Source organism: Hippoglossus hippoglossus, chromosome 7, assembly GCF_009819705.1.
Source record: "Hippoglossus hippoglossus isolate fHipHip1 chromosome 7, fHipHip1.pri, whole genome shotgun sequence".
Taxonomy (NCBI): Eukaryota; Metazoa; Chordata; class Actinopteri; order Pleuronectiformes; family Pleuronectidae; genus Hippoglossus; species Hippoglossus hippoglossus.
The window spans coordinates 13,062,909-13,074,471 of record NC_047157.1 but is presented as its reverse complement, the minus strand read 5'-3'; the positions used below and the strand labels follow the sequence as shown (position 1 = coordinate 13,074,471).

Here is an 11,563-nt window from a genome sequence, read left to right as displayed (position 1 = left end):
TTAAAAAATTGCAAAACCCTAAATAACTAATATACAAATAACTAAATAACCCTAATGCAAGCGAGACATCCCACCCCTCCCATCGGACCTCTCTTCAAACCTACACCCATGTGAATGCGCACCGTCTGACAACAGCTAGAAGCCGACTTCTCCGCGACTCACTCGCTAACTTCTGGCTATCGCCTCTGCTTCAGTGGTGTCTGTCTCTCCGGCTGAAGTCTCTGGTCATGCACAGTGAGAGCCCAGGCAGGGCGGGCAGGCAGGTAGGTAGGTCGGTTAGTGACAGACAGGTATGACAACCAATTATTTCATTCGGACTGACTACAATCCTGCGGGAGCAACACCCACAAACTTTTTTTCTTTTTTAAAATGACTTTATTTATCGATGGCTATCAGTACACGAAGGGGATTTTAATCAATAAGATAAAACAATATTTTAGTAAGAAATTACCAACCCTACCTTTAATTTGACTGGGTTGGTCCTAGTATATATGCACTGACAATATATATGTACTGACAGTACATATGTACTAACAGTATATATGTACTGACAGTATCTATGTATTGACAGTATATATGTATTGACTGTATATATATATATATGTACTGACAGTATATATTTACTGACAGCAGATATGCACTGACAATATATATGTACTGACAGTACATATGTACTAACAGTATATATGTACAGACAGTAGATATGTATTGATGGTATATATGTACTGACAGTATCTATGTATTGACAGTATATATATATATATAGACAGTATATATGTACTGACAGTATATATTTACTGACAGCAGATATGCACTGACAATATATATGTACTAACAGTATATATGTACTAACAGTATATATGTACTGACAGTACAGTATATATGTATTGACAGTAGATATGTACTGACAATATATATGTACTTACAGTATATATGTACTGACAGTACATATGTACTAACAGTATATATGAACTGCCTGTTTGACAAGCTGTCAGCAGAGACCTCCACCAAACTCCAGTCCAGTTTTTCCAAGCACCACCTGCCAACCGAGAAATTCAATTAAGGACTCCTCTTCCCACTTGAAGCCGGTCTCCAGGGCAGATCTTCCGGGCGACTCGCCCCTGTAAGAAATTAGAAAATGCAACAATAAAAACCCTCAAAAAGAAAAAAACTTAAAAAGAAAAATGTGGCAACTTTCGTAATGAAAGGTGTCACGCTCTCCACCGTGAAGTCGCACGTCTCTTTGGGCTGGAAGTGACCGACACACAGCGAAGTACCCACAGGTAAGAGTTTATCCTTTTCCCCTCAACTACTCAACACGCTCGCTTCCATCCCTGTCAAAGTGTCGGTCGGTGCCGACGAAGCAGTTTGAATCATTTTGGGGGAAATGTCGCTGGAAGGGCGGCGGGTCGGGGTGAGGAGGAGCTGAGGGGAAACACGGTGTGACCGGCTGTCAGTGTCGATGCGGCGGCGGAGGCAGCAGCGGAGGCGGCGGCGGTGTGGACCCGGAGCGACTGAGTCTCCCTGTGCTGCCGGAGAAGCCCCTGTGGGAAACACCGGCGAGAGGAGCAGGCTTTCATTAAACTCGAATAATTCGCCCAACACAGTTGAAACCTGCGGGACCACCAGCTTCTCTGTTCACTCCCTGAGCTGCAACTTTCCTCTTTTCCTCCCTCACTTCGCACTTTTTCTGGCGAGCTCACGCGCCCTCTTTCCCTTTCCCCCCTGTTATTCAAAAGCAAAGCTAAAATGAGGGTTTTTATTCTTATTTATTCACGCAGCTCAGACCTACAGTTTAATAGCGGTTGTTTCTGTCACTTCCCCAAAAGCTGCAGAAACGACTCACATGAGCGACTTGTGGTCTGCGCCCAAAGTGCCAGTATTTGTCGAGAAAAACTTAGTGAAACTCCGCTGGTTGTGACTACACAGGTTGCAGCTCTCTCACACTACCATTGACTGTAAATAGAGGAACTACTATAAATGAAATCAATATTCAAAGCCTGAAATGCGGAAGTTGCTCTTGAAGACTGTCTGCACACGACTTCTCTTTTTATTTTTTAATTTATTGTTAAAACACATTTTTTTTCTCAGTGTTGCATGTTCAGGACATTAGATTAATCGGGGAGCTGCAGAGTCAAACAGCAGGCGGAATGTGCAACGTGTTAAATGCACGACTTCCTCCAAAACATTTCTCTGCAAATTATTTGGAGTTTCAGCAGGTTATTGTGCATAAATACATAAATAAATACCATCATAAATATCACACGATTATGAAACCGTGTGCAAAACCTGACCATTTGCTGAGAATGTTGTGTCAACAGTTGGCAGGTTATACATCTCTCTGACACACACACACACACACACTCACACACACACACTGTATTTGCCATATGGTAAATAGCATTTTTCTGCAGTTCCTGCTCTATGTGGCTGTGAGGCAGGCTTTTCTGACTTCCACCTACTCCTGAACAAACAATCTGTTTCAAAACACTGTACGTTCTCTCCGTGTTTGGTTAGTTGTGATCTCTACAAAACACCACTATGATGTAAGATTTAATTCAACAGGATTTCATGCTTTTGTCAAAGGGTCACCGTTTGTGCTCTTGTGCATTTCCAGTGTCTGCTTGCCACTGGGTTATTATTCTCAGGGATGAGGATGAGGACAGGAATAGATCACTGGCACTTTAAAACCAGAGTTCTCATATTCTCACCGGATCTTTCTCCTTTGCTAATTATTGTGTTGTTTTCAGAGCAAATATGTCATATCCATGGCGACCAGGCAGGTTTATTGTCTCTCCCGTGCAATAGCTCACATAAGTAATTAATTATCCCTTTTTTCTCTCCCTCTTGTCTTTGGTTAAACAGATCATTCATGGAAAGCCATCTTCCATATTAAAAATGCCACTGCTAGTACAACACAAGGTAAACATTGACGTTTTTTTTTTCCTTTTTCAATTTTTACAGTTTGGAAGTCCCTCTTTGTGCTTTGATTTTTTTTTCCGTCTTACAAATCAGCCGTGGATGAAATAATTTTATAATGTAGAAATATGCATTAGGTACACAGTGTGTGCTTTTGAGGTATTTTCCATAATACCCTCATAATTCAGCAGCTGTGCAGCCTAACTGTTGCAGATGTATTCATGCATGCAAAGCAAGAGCACACTTGACACTGAAACAGGCGAGCTTAAAAAACACATGTTTCGACATGAAATCAGCATGCATTTTGTGTGATTTGAATAGCAAGCATTAGCCAGACTAAAGGAAAGTTTACCTTAGTGCTCTTTCTTATTTTATGAGGTCACCAAAGAAATAATAACCAACAGCAGGTGACACAACAGGGTACAATAGTTCACCTCAGTGAATTACGGTGGTATTGTACATGCACCTTCACACATTCAGTTCAAACAGAGCTGTTAAGTGATCAATTTAAGCAGTTTTCCTGCTTTTCAGTCAGCGTGTACCTCTGGAATGTGACGGCATGCGTCTGCTGTCCGGAGGTCCACCTCTAGCTGGACACAGGCCAGACCTCACAGTCACACCGGTGCTACGGTTTCTCATCTCTCCTCGGCATTGATGAGACACTGCAATATCCATCTGTCAAACCTACTGGCCTTCTTTCCCCGCCTGTCGTTTGGTCGCCTTCATTCCTTCGAAAATTTTTCCATCGTCACTTGGTGAAAGTGGAGCTGGGCAGATCTGCTGTGCTGTGAGAGCAGACACACTAATTGTCCATTTGTGCTGTTTTAATTACAATTTGGTCTGTGTGTTTAGTTAGTGTTTATGGATGTGGTCCTCCAGGCCTTTTGATTGGGTCTCTCTCTCTTTTTGTAAAATGGTACTTGAAATGTTGCCTGTAGTGCTGCGCCCCTGGTTCTCTCGACTAGTTCAGCATCTCATTGGTTAATCAGTGTGCGATGCCTTCCAATGTTCTTATTTCCTGCAGCCCTATCAGTCAGCGAAATGCCTCATGTCTCATAAGTACCCATCTGCATCTGTCAAGGGGTGTGTAGAATTAAACCCATGTGTATTCCTGTTCTGTTTGACCTTGGCTGTGGACCTCAGGTCTTTGATGTCAAATAAGCGTCAGTAATCCCAGGCGGCGCTTGACAGGCTTCAGGAGCCATTACTTTTGTTTCCCAGCACATAAGCTTTATCAATTGCACCCTCAGTGTAATGATTTTGTATACAAACTCACGCTTCCACAACCATAGTGTTTTGCTTTGTAAAAATATACTGCCCTCAACACGTACTGTTACACCAGCACAAATAGCACACATGTTTTTTTAATCATCATTATTGTTTTTATTTTAGTGCTGAGGAAATGTCCTTTTTGCATGCTTGATCAGCCAGTAGAGAAATCCAATATAATGGAGGTTCAAGGTGAATTGCATCCCGTGCATTTCCCCTCCTTCGACTGAAGGAATATTCCAGAGCAAAATAAACAAATCACACAGACAACAGTAATATAGGGTTGATTTTGAAGGCATGAAATAAGTATCGATTAAATCCTGCAGTTCATAGATGAAAATGGCTTTTTTGGTAATTTGTCCTGGGCCCTTTCAATACGATGGAGAAAGAGAGAGAGAGGATGGACTGGGGGAGAGAGAGAGAGACTGCAGAAAAGGGTGGAGAGAGGAAGAATAGAAGGGGGGGGGGGGATAAGACAAGTGAACAGTGAGAAAGACAGAGAGCTTTCGCAGAGTTGAGAAAGGGACATGCTGCCCCTTTCCGAGCTCATTATCATTCTTAATAAGTCTTAAGGAAAGAAGGAGCACTGAGTGTGAATGCACGGTAATCCTTGCACTGGCCAAGGTTAGTAGGGACGTCAGCACATGCGCACCGCTCCCAGCTGGCCACTCTGGGACAGGGAGGGGACCAGAGGAGTACAGTTAAGGATAGATGTTCAAGGAGAAAGGGAGGACGTTCAGATACTGTTTAAAGGTTAGGCCCTTTCCCCCAGCCTGTAGCTTTTCGGTTCCTGCGCCACCTGGCATTAAGTGAGTAAACAGGTCTGCATCAGACCAAAAACCATAAGCCATATGCCCTGGTGTATTCTGTAATGAAGAACTGGTGACTAGTACAAGGCTTCATAAAAAAAAATCGAAATAAAATAGTTTTGACTTTAGCACCATTGGAAACAAGGGATTCAGTTTTCCAGTCAAAGCGACGGCTGGCTGCAGTGCATGCCTAGCTCACTGTTCTTTGGGTGTGGTCCAGTAACAAGGATTAAGATGAATTGGATGAACTGGTGACCAATTAACTCATTTAACAAATTGCCTGCCTCTTGTAGTGGTTGTTCAACCACGTTGCTTTAATGGAAATCCAATGCAGTATTTATTTATACACTGTGCTAAACTTACAGTCCAGTGTTGCGTCACCTAAATGCCTTCGACAGTGTTAGTGATATTACCGTATTCCTGTTCATTCATCAAATCAGATGTGAGACAAGCCTGGTGCATTAATCTTAGTCCACACCAGAAAATAATTTTCATACTTCCTGTAATAAGCACAGTGAGTGTTTTATTTTGCTGTTTAATTATCCGTCAATCTTTAAGCCTTAATTTAAAATGTACACATTGCAGTTTAAGCACCTTTAATTCTTGAAAGAAAATCTATATACATGTTTAGTGAATAAGTGCAGATGCCTTGATAAACACACTGAGTAATACAACAGTGTACAGAACTTAAATGCTCTTTAATAAGCAGCTGTAGTAATTACATTTGGGAATCCTCGGAATCACAAGATTTTATTCAAAGTCCCATTTTCTGTGTGACAGTTGATTCAGTATGAGTTTAAGAATAAAAAAAATTCTGCTGTTATAACTTGGAACCATGTTTCACTGTTCTTTGTTTAATAAATTACCATTTACTGATCACCATTACTGACTAAATGTGTTTTGGAATAAGACAAAAAAAAGAAAAAAGCACTCTGCGCTCTGCCATGACTAACGTTGTTTCTCCAGCCGTGGTGAATTTTCTGCTGAAACACACCAGGGAATTGACTCAGAATTGAAGAAGATAAGAATTATGATTCTTATGGGAATCAATTTTTTCCCCCCCAACCCTGTAATGTTTCCCAGAGTTTCTGAATGACAAACACTGTGTATGCCACTGGTTACTCGGTTCCAATAGTAACTATACCGGTAGTTAAACTAGATTTACAGCGCTTTAGCATGAAATCAAAATGTTGCAGAAAAAAATAAAAACAAAGCATGAATTTGTTCCATTAGTTGCAATAAAAATGGTCACAACTTAAGGTCTTTAAGCACAAAGTACAGGCTACTTGTACATTCAGTCTAAACTATTGTCCTAATTGGGAGACACTCAAATATTTTCAAGTTCAAAACAAGTTGTCTTGCATCCACCTTTCCCAAAAGTCTCTAATTTATGACCGATGTTCAGTTTTTCCAATTATTAGCTGTAGTTTTTCTTTTTAATTTTCCTTCAATGGCCGTGGTTGACTGCTGGAAAAATATTGGTTTCCTGGCCTCGTCTCAGGCTCTTTACTGCTGACGTATTTGAATTTTGATGATACCTCTGCAAACCCTCTTGGGAATGTGTTGGCTTAATTGTCCAAGAGGGGGACAACAGTCAAATAAGCAAATGAAATTTGAGCTGATGGTGTAGAGTGGGGTGCCCTTTTGTCTTGCTCAGTGTAATGTCATCTCAGTGCCTTTCTGTCATGTAAGGATGATTTACCCACGGACAGATGTTCTCAGACCTTTGCTCATGAACCTGCACCAGTTTGTTCTATTTTTTGCTCTTTTAAAGGTTAAGGAGTAAAAGAGTTTCCCTCTAACGTGTCGGCCTCTTTTGATGGTGCATTGGTGTCGGTTGCACTGATGAATTTTAAAAGCTGAGCTGATACTGGACTAAACTGAGCTGACGGGGCCCAAAGCGCAGACTTCTTACACACGTAAGATGCTTTTACCAAAATCTCTTCTTCTCCGCTTCTTGTCCCACTGTGTTTTGGTTGAGGCGTGGTTGGCAAACTGCTCTCCATTACTGCCCTCCTCCTCCCCACCGTCAATCCTCCACCCCCCCTCTAGGGAGCCTTGGGAGGCAGAGAGCCATCACCATGGTGATCTGAACACAGATCCCCCACACACCGGTCCATTGTGACCGGCGTGTGTTAAGGTGAGAGGGAACAAAATGTCACAGCAACAGGTTTTTTTTGTGTTTTTGTTTTGGCCTCAATTCTCGGTGGGTTTGTTCTCTGATCCATGTGCTCAGTTGCACGGGAGAGACCGCTAGAGAGACTGTGGGAGTCAGGGAAACGAGCTGATTGGAGAAATGTATTGAGTGACCTGGAAATACACTGTAAAAACTAACAAATCTGTTGTTGTGTCTCGAATTGGATACTTCAGTGAGTACCCTCACATGTTGTGTACTGTATACTGAGGTAGTGCATGAATTCTGACCTGATAGTGATCAAATCTGTTGTGAACTTATCAGAAGTGATGATCACATGTGACCAGGATTGAATAAATTCTTCAAAGACAAAGACCCAGAGCTCAACACAATTGCCAGGATTTATTATACTTAACTTTACTAAATATCTTTTTTTTTATACTTTTAAAGGTTTGAGTCACATATTAGGAAGACATATTATAGTTAAAGGCACGCTCAGAGTGCATAACTCCGTGCCCTATCTTGCCATGTTAAAGCAAGGGAAATCAAAATTCTGGATTTATGCAGTTGTTGTTTTGCAGATCCGCTTCAAAATTTTATTGCTTCCTCTTTGGCTCATTCCCCACCCCTTCAAAAAATTTCAATAGGAAATAGGAAATAGTTTGATTTGTTTTTGCATAATTCTGCAAACAGACCAACACTGATGAAAACATAACCTCCATGGTGGAGGAAACAATAAGTGGAAAGTGTTATGCAGTTAAACAAAATTGACCAATCACTTGTGAAAACAATGCCTCTTTAAAAACCCCCCACAAATACCCGCTGGTATACCCCAGGGTCCAACTTGCTCCATGGTTCACTGTACTTCTGCTATAGTGGATTGTGATTAGCTCATGGTAATGCCGTTTCATGCTCTCAGTTTATGCCGACCTTTGACTTGTCTTGATCCTGCCAACATGCCATTGGCTACAGTCCCTGGAGAGGTAAGTGGGCTCATAGATAACGTGCAATGAAGAGGTGGAGCAACTTTTGACCCCAGCCCTGAAGAGGATGTGGTCTGTGTCCTATGACAGGTCCAGGGTTGCCCTCAGTCCCACAGGTTGGGAGAAAGGGGTCAGCCTGTGCCAGAGGGCACAAGGGTAGCTTCAAACACACAACCTGAGCGTCTGGCATCATGTCTGGGCCTCCTGCCCTCTGCTCTGAGTAGGATACCACTCTATAGCTCCTGTGATATTAACTATTAAAGTGATTGCTTTGTTTTATCGGTATGTCTGTACATAGAATGAATACATGCATTTTTTGTTATACAATATGTATACTGCATTCATATGCATCAACTCCCACAATAAGCTGTTTTAATATGCAAGAACCAGAAGTCTCATTAATATTTGTTGATATGTAGCTATAGCAGTCAGGTCTTTTCGTGCCAAGTCTGTTAGCGTCTGCCATCTCCTTTCCCTGAGCAGATGCAAAGGTGCAGGTCCTGAGAGATCCTTTTATGTTTGGAGACCTCTCTACGCTGCTCTGACTGCGACCTCAACCACAACGCAGCTCTGTCTCAATCAGCTCTTTGCTGTAATCCCACTTCAGAATTCCTCTTGGCTAAGGGAGTAAATAAATTTTTCAGCGTTTATTAGAATACAGCTTGCCAGAAGGGACTCCTCTCTGCTCTCCTATAGCAGCTCCAGTAATTAGCAAATTGATTAGGAGAACTTCAACACACCTCCTTGGCTCTTATCTCCCCATTCTAGGACAATATTGCCGTGCCATGGGACAGCGTAAATATTTTAAGGGAAACCCTCAGTGAATCTCATTAAATGGCTATGGGGCAGAGCAGCTGTCTCCTGCTGAAGGTCCCAGCCAATTTTCTAAACTATGATTAAAGAAAAGTTTTGGATTATTTAAACATGCCAGGTCCTGTGGGTTCTTTTTTCAGTGCCACTGAAGACCTCTGTGATTCCCCCCCACCCCACCCCTCTGTGCCAGGACTGCTCCCCTCCCTTTGGATCTATTAGTTTGAAATCGTTTGGGTGATGACTCTTTGAAAGTGCTGGTCATTCTGGGATGCCGTGTTCCGAATGCAACAAAGACCTCTCTTTTATGCACAAATGCTAATTAAAATTTTTACCCCCCATCCCCAAGCTGCAGAGGGGAAGACTTGGTAGCAATTTGGCAGATAATCAAATTGCATTTTAAATGGAGCCGTTTAAAAATGACTGGGGTCTGCTCACATGAAGACACACTGGCACAAATTAAGGTCGCGTAAGCTGCAATGTGCACAGAGGAACAATGCAACACAATTCACATCACAATAGGAGGATGCCTTTATGTAAACATGCAATGTTTATATTTTTTTCCATTGGTTAAAAGGTACACAGTCAGATTTGTTTTCATATGCATGCAAGCTGGTGTAGTGTTTTAGTTTTTAAACATGAATTCCCTCTTGCTAAATTTTCATGATGTGTCTTTACAATCTGACCAATTACGAAAAAATGCTAATAAGACATGATTTGTTAACGGTTGCGGTACCTTGGAAACATTATGTTCTTAATTTCGGAGTTACAGTCAGACAGAAATGGCAAACTGGGTGGAAAATGCTGTCAACAGCTATGTTTGTCTACAAAAATCTGTGCTTAGAAGCTGTCCTCCCACATTTGGTATACATCATTAAGTTCTTCGTGGCCAATCAAATTGTCTATTCACACAGCATTCCAGTACATATTAGTGACAACTCGTTAGCAGAAAACAGAAAACTGACAGAAAAAATTTGGGAAACAGGCCTGAATTGTTTATCCCGACGAATAAGTAGAAAGTGTGATTCTCATGAAGTGATAGAATTGGATCATACATGCAGAGTTCCCAGAGCGTCTTTTATCTTCCCTTCTTTCTACCCCTGAAAAAAACAAAAGCAAAAAACTATCTGTTTAGTTTTAACACCCGTCTTTGTCATGCCACGTTTCCTGTAAAGTTTAACATTCATCACAAGACCAATACAGCCATCAGAACTGCTTCATATCCATAAAACCCCATTATGGACAGCACAACAAGTGATGCTTGACTTATAAGTTTGAAGGGTTCTTAATTGGCTGTGATTTGCTGGCTGTACGGCAGTGACTGTGGAAGTGGCATAATGATCCTCTGCGGGTGATACATTGCTTTTCTGGCAACTTAACGCACCTTAACGCTGCGAGTGTCTGTAATCCTCTGTCTAAGTGCTGCCTTTGTATCAGCGTCAGACTGTCATAACAATTGTTTTGACCCACACACTACAGGTTGCACATGAGTAGATGAGATGTTGACCCTCTTTGCCTTCTCTACAGATACACACAACTAGAAAAAAGCCCACTGAGATCCTTTACAGCGATTCCCTTAAGGCAGTTCCCCTGTTTTCACTTAAGATTTGTGGTTAAAAGCAGCTGATTACATTTGGAGAACTCTGCCTGACAGTATCTGATGCTCATTATTGAAGTGCATTTATCAGCACAGTGGGAAAAACAAAACAAAACAGAAACTTAAAGTAGCTTAGATACTCATTGATTTTCCTTGTAGTATATTAGTATACATGAAACAACATTTCATTTTTCTGCTCTGTTTTTTTGTTAATAATGACAAATTCTCAGAAGTAAGTCATTTCAGTTATGGTGCTAATGCAGTGGCCGTTCTGAACTTGGGCTGTTTGCTTTTAATTTCTGTTTCTCTTGTCTGTTATGCTTTATTGGAGTCATGTAAAAACACGTTTTCCTTTTCTGCATTTTTTTTATAGCACCACAGGCTAGCATGGTGGTCAGCATTCTTAGAAACAAGCCTTTTTTTAAAATAATACACCTAACATTGTTTTTATTTATTTTTCGTAAAATCGACAGGAAGAAGCAGGTATCCTCGCCGGAGCAAAAACAATCCCTGTCTTATAATGCTGATTGACAAATAGTGTTGCAAAGTTAAGGACACAAGAGGGATTTGATTGATCACGTGGATGACTGATCATAAAACGGCAGTCAATATTTGGCTGTAGCTTAATTTCCCCTCTGAACAACAGTGTGCCAGGATGTCTGAGATGTATGGCTAGACACAGAGCAATGGCAAAACAGATATTTACACTAAAGTCTCTTCTGAGCGTGATGATACTGCCTCTCTTTGCCACACAGTAAATAATATCCCATGATGGTAAAATGAACAGTATTTATTCAGTTGGAGTAAAGGGTATTGGTTAAAGCTGACCAATTCTAGAGCAGTTGGGATGAAAATCTCCCTCTAATTACTGTACAGTGTGGATCCTTTGGTCCCAGTCCCTCTACTGCAGATGACAGTATTAAAAAGTCTCTTTTATTTATAGAAATAAAATTTTAGCTTCAGAGACAATAGACTAGTTCTGTTTTACGGTACAGCAGACTTTATCTTTTTAATAAAAAATCCTGACTTGGTGAAAGTTTAA

At 41.2% G+C, this 11,563-nt stretch overlaps 1 long non-coding RNA gene across 1 annotated transcript in view; it reads left to right on the top strand.

Moving 5' to 3' along the window:
* Nucleotides 1-1,111: 1,111 nt before the first annotated feature.
* The window catches only part of LOC117764406, a 73,466-nt gene continuing 63,014 nt past the window's right edge, over nt 1,112-11,563 (top strand). Inside the window, exons 1-2 of the long non-coding RNA XR_004614388.1 lie at nt 1,112-1,283; nt 2,866-2,922. This is a non-coding gene — a long non-coding RNA (uncharacterized LOC117764406). The remainder of the gene's footprint in view (nt 1,284-2,865; nt 2,923-11,563) is intronic.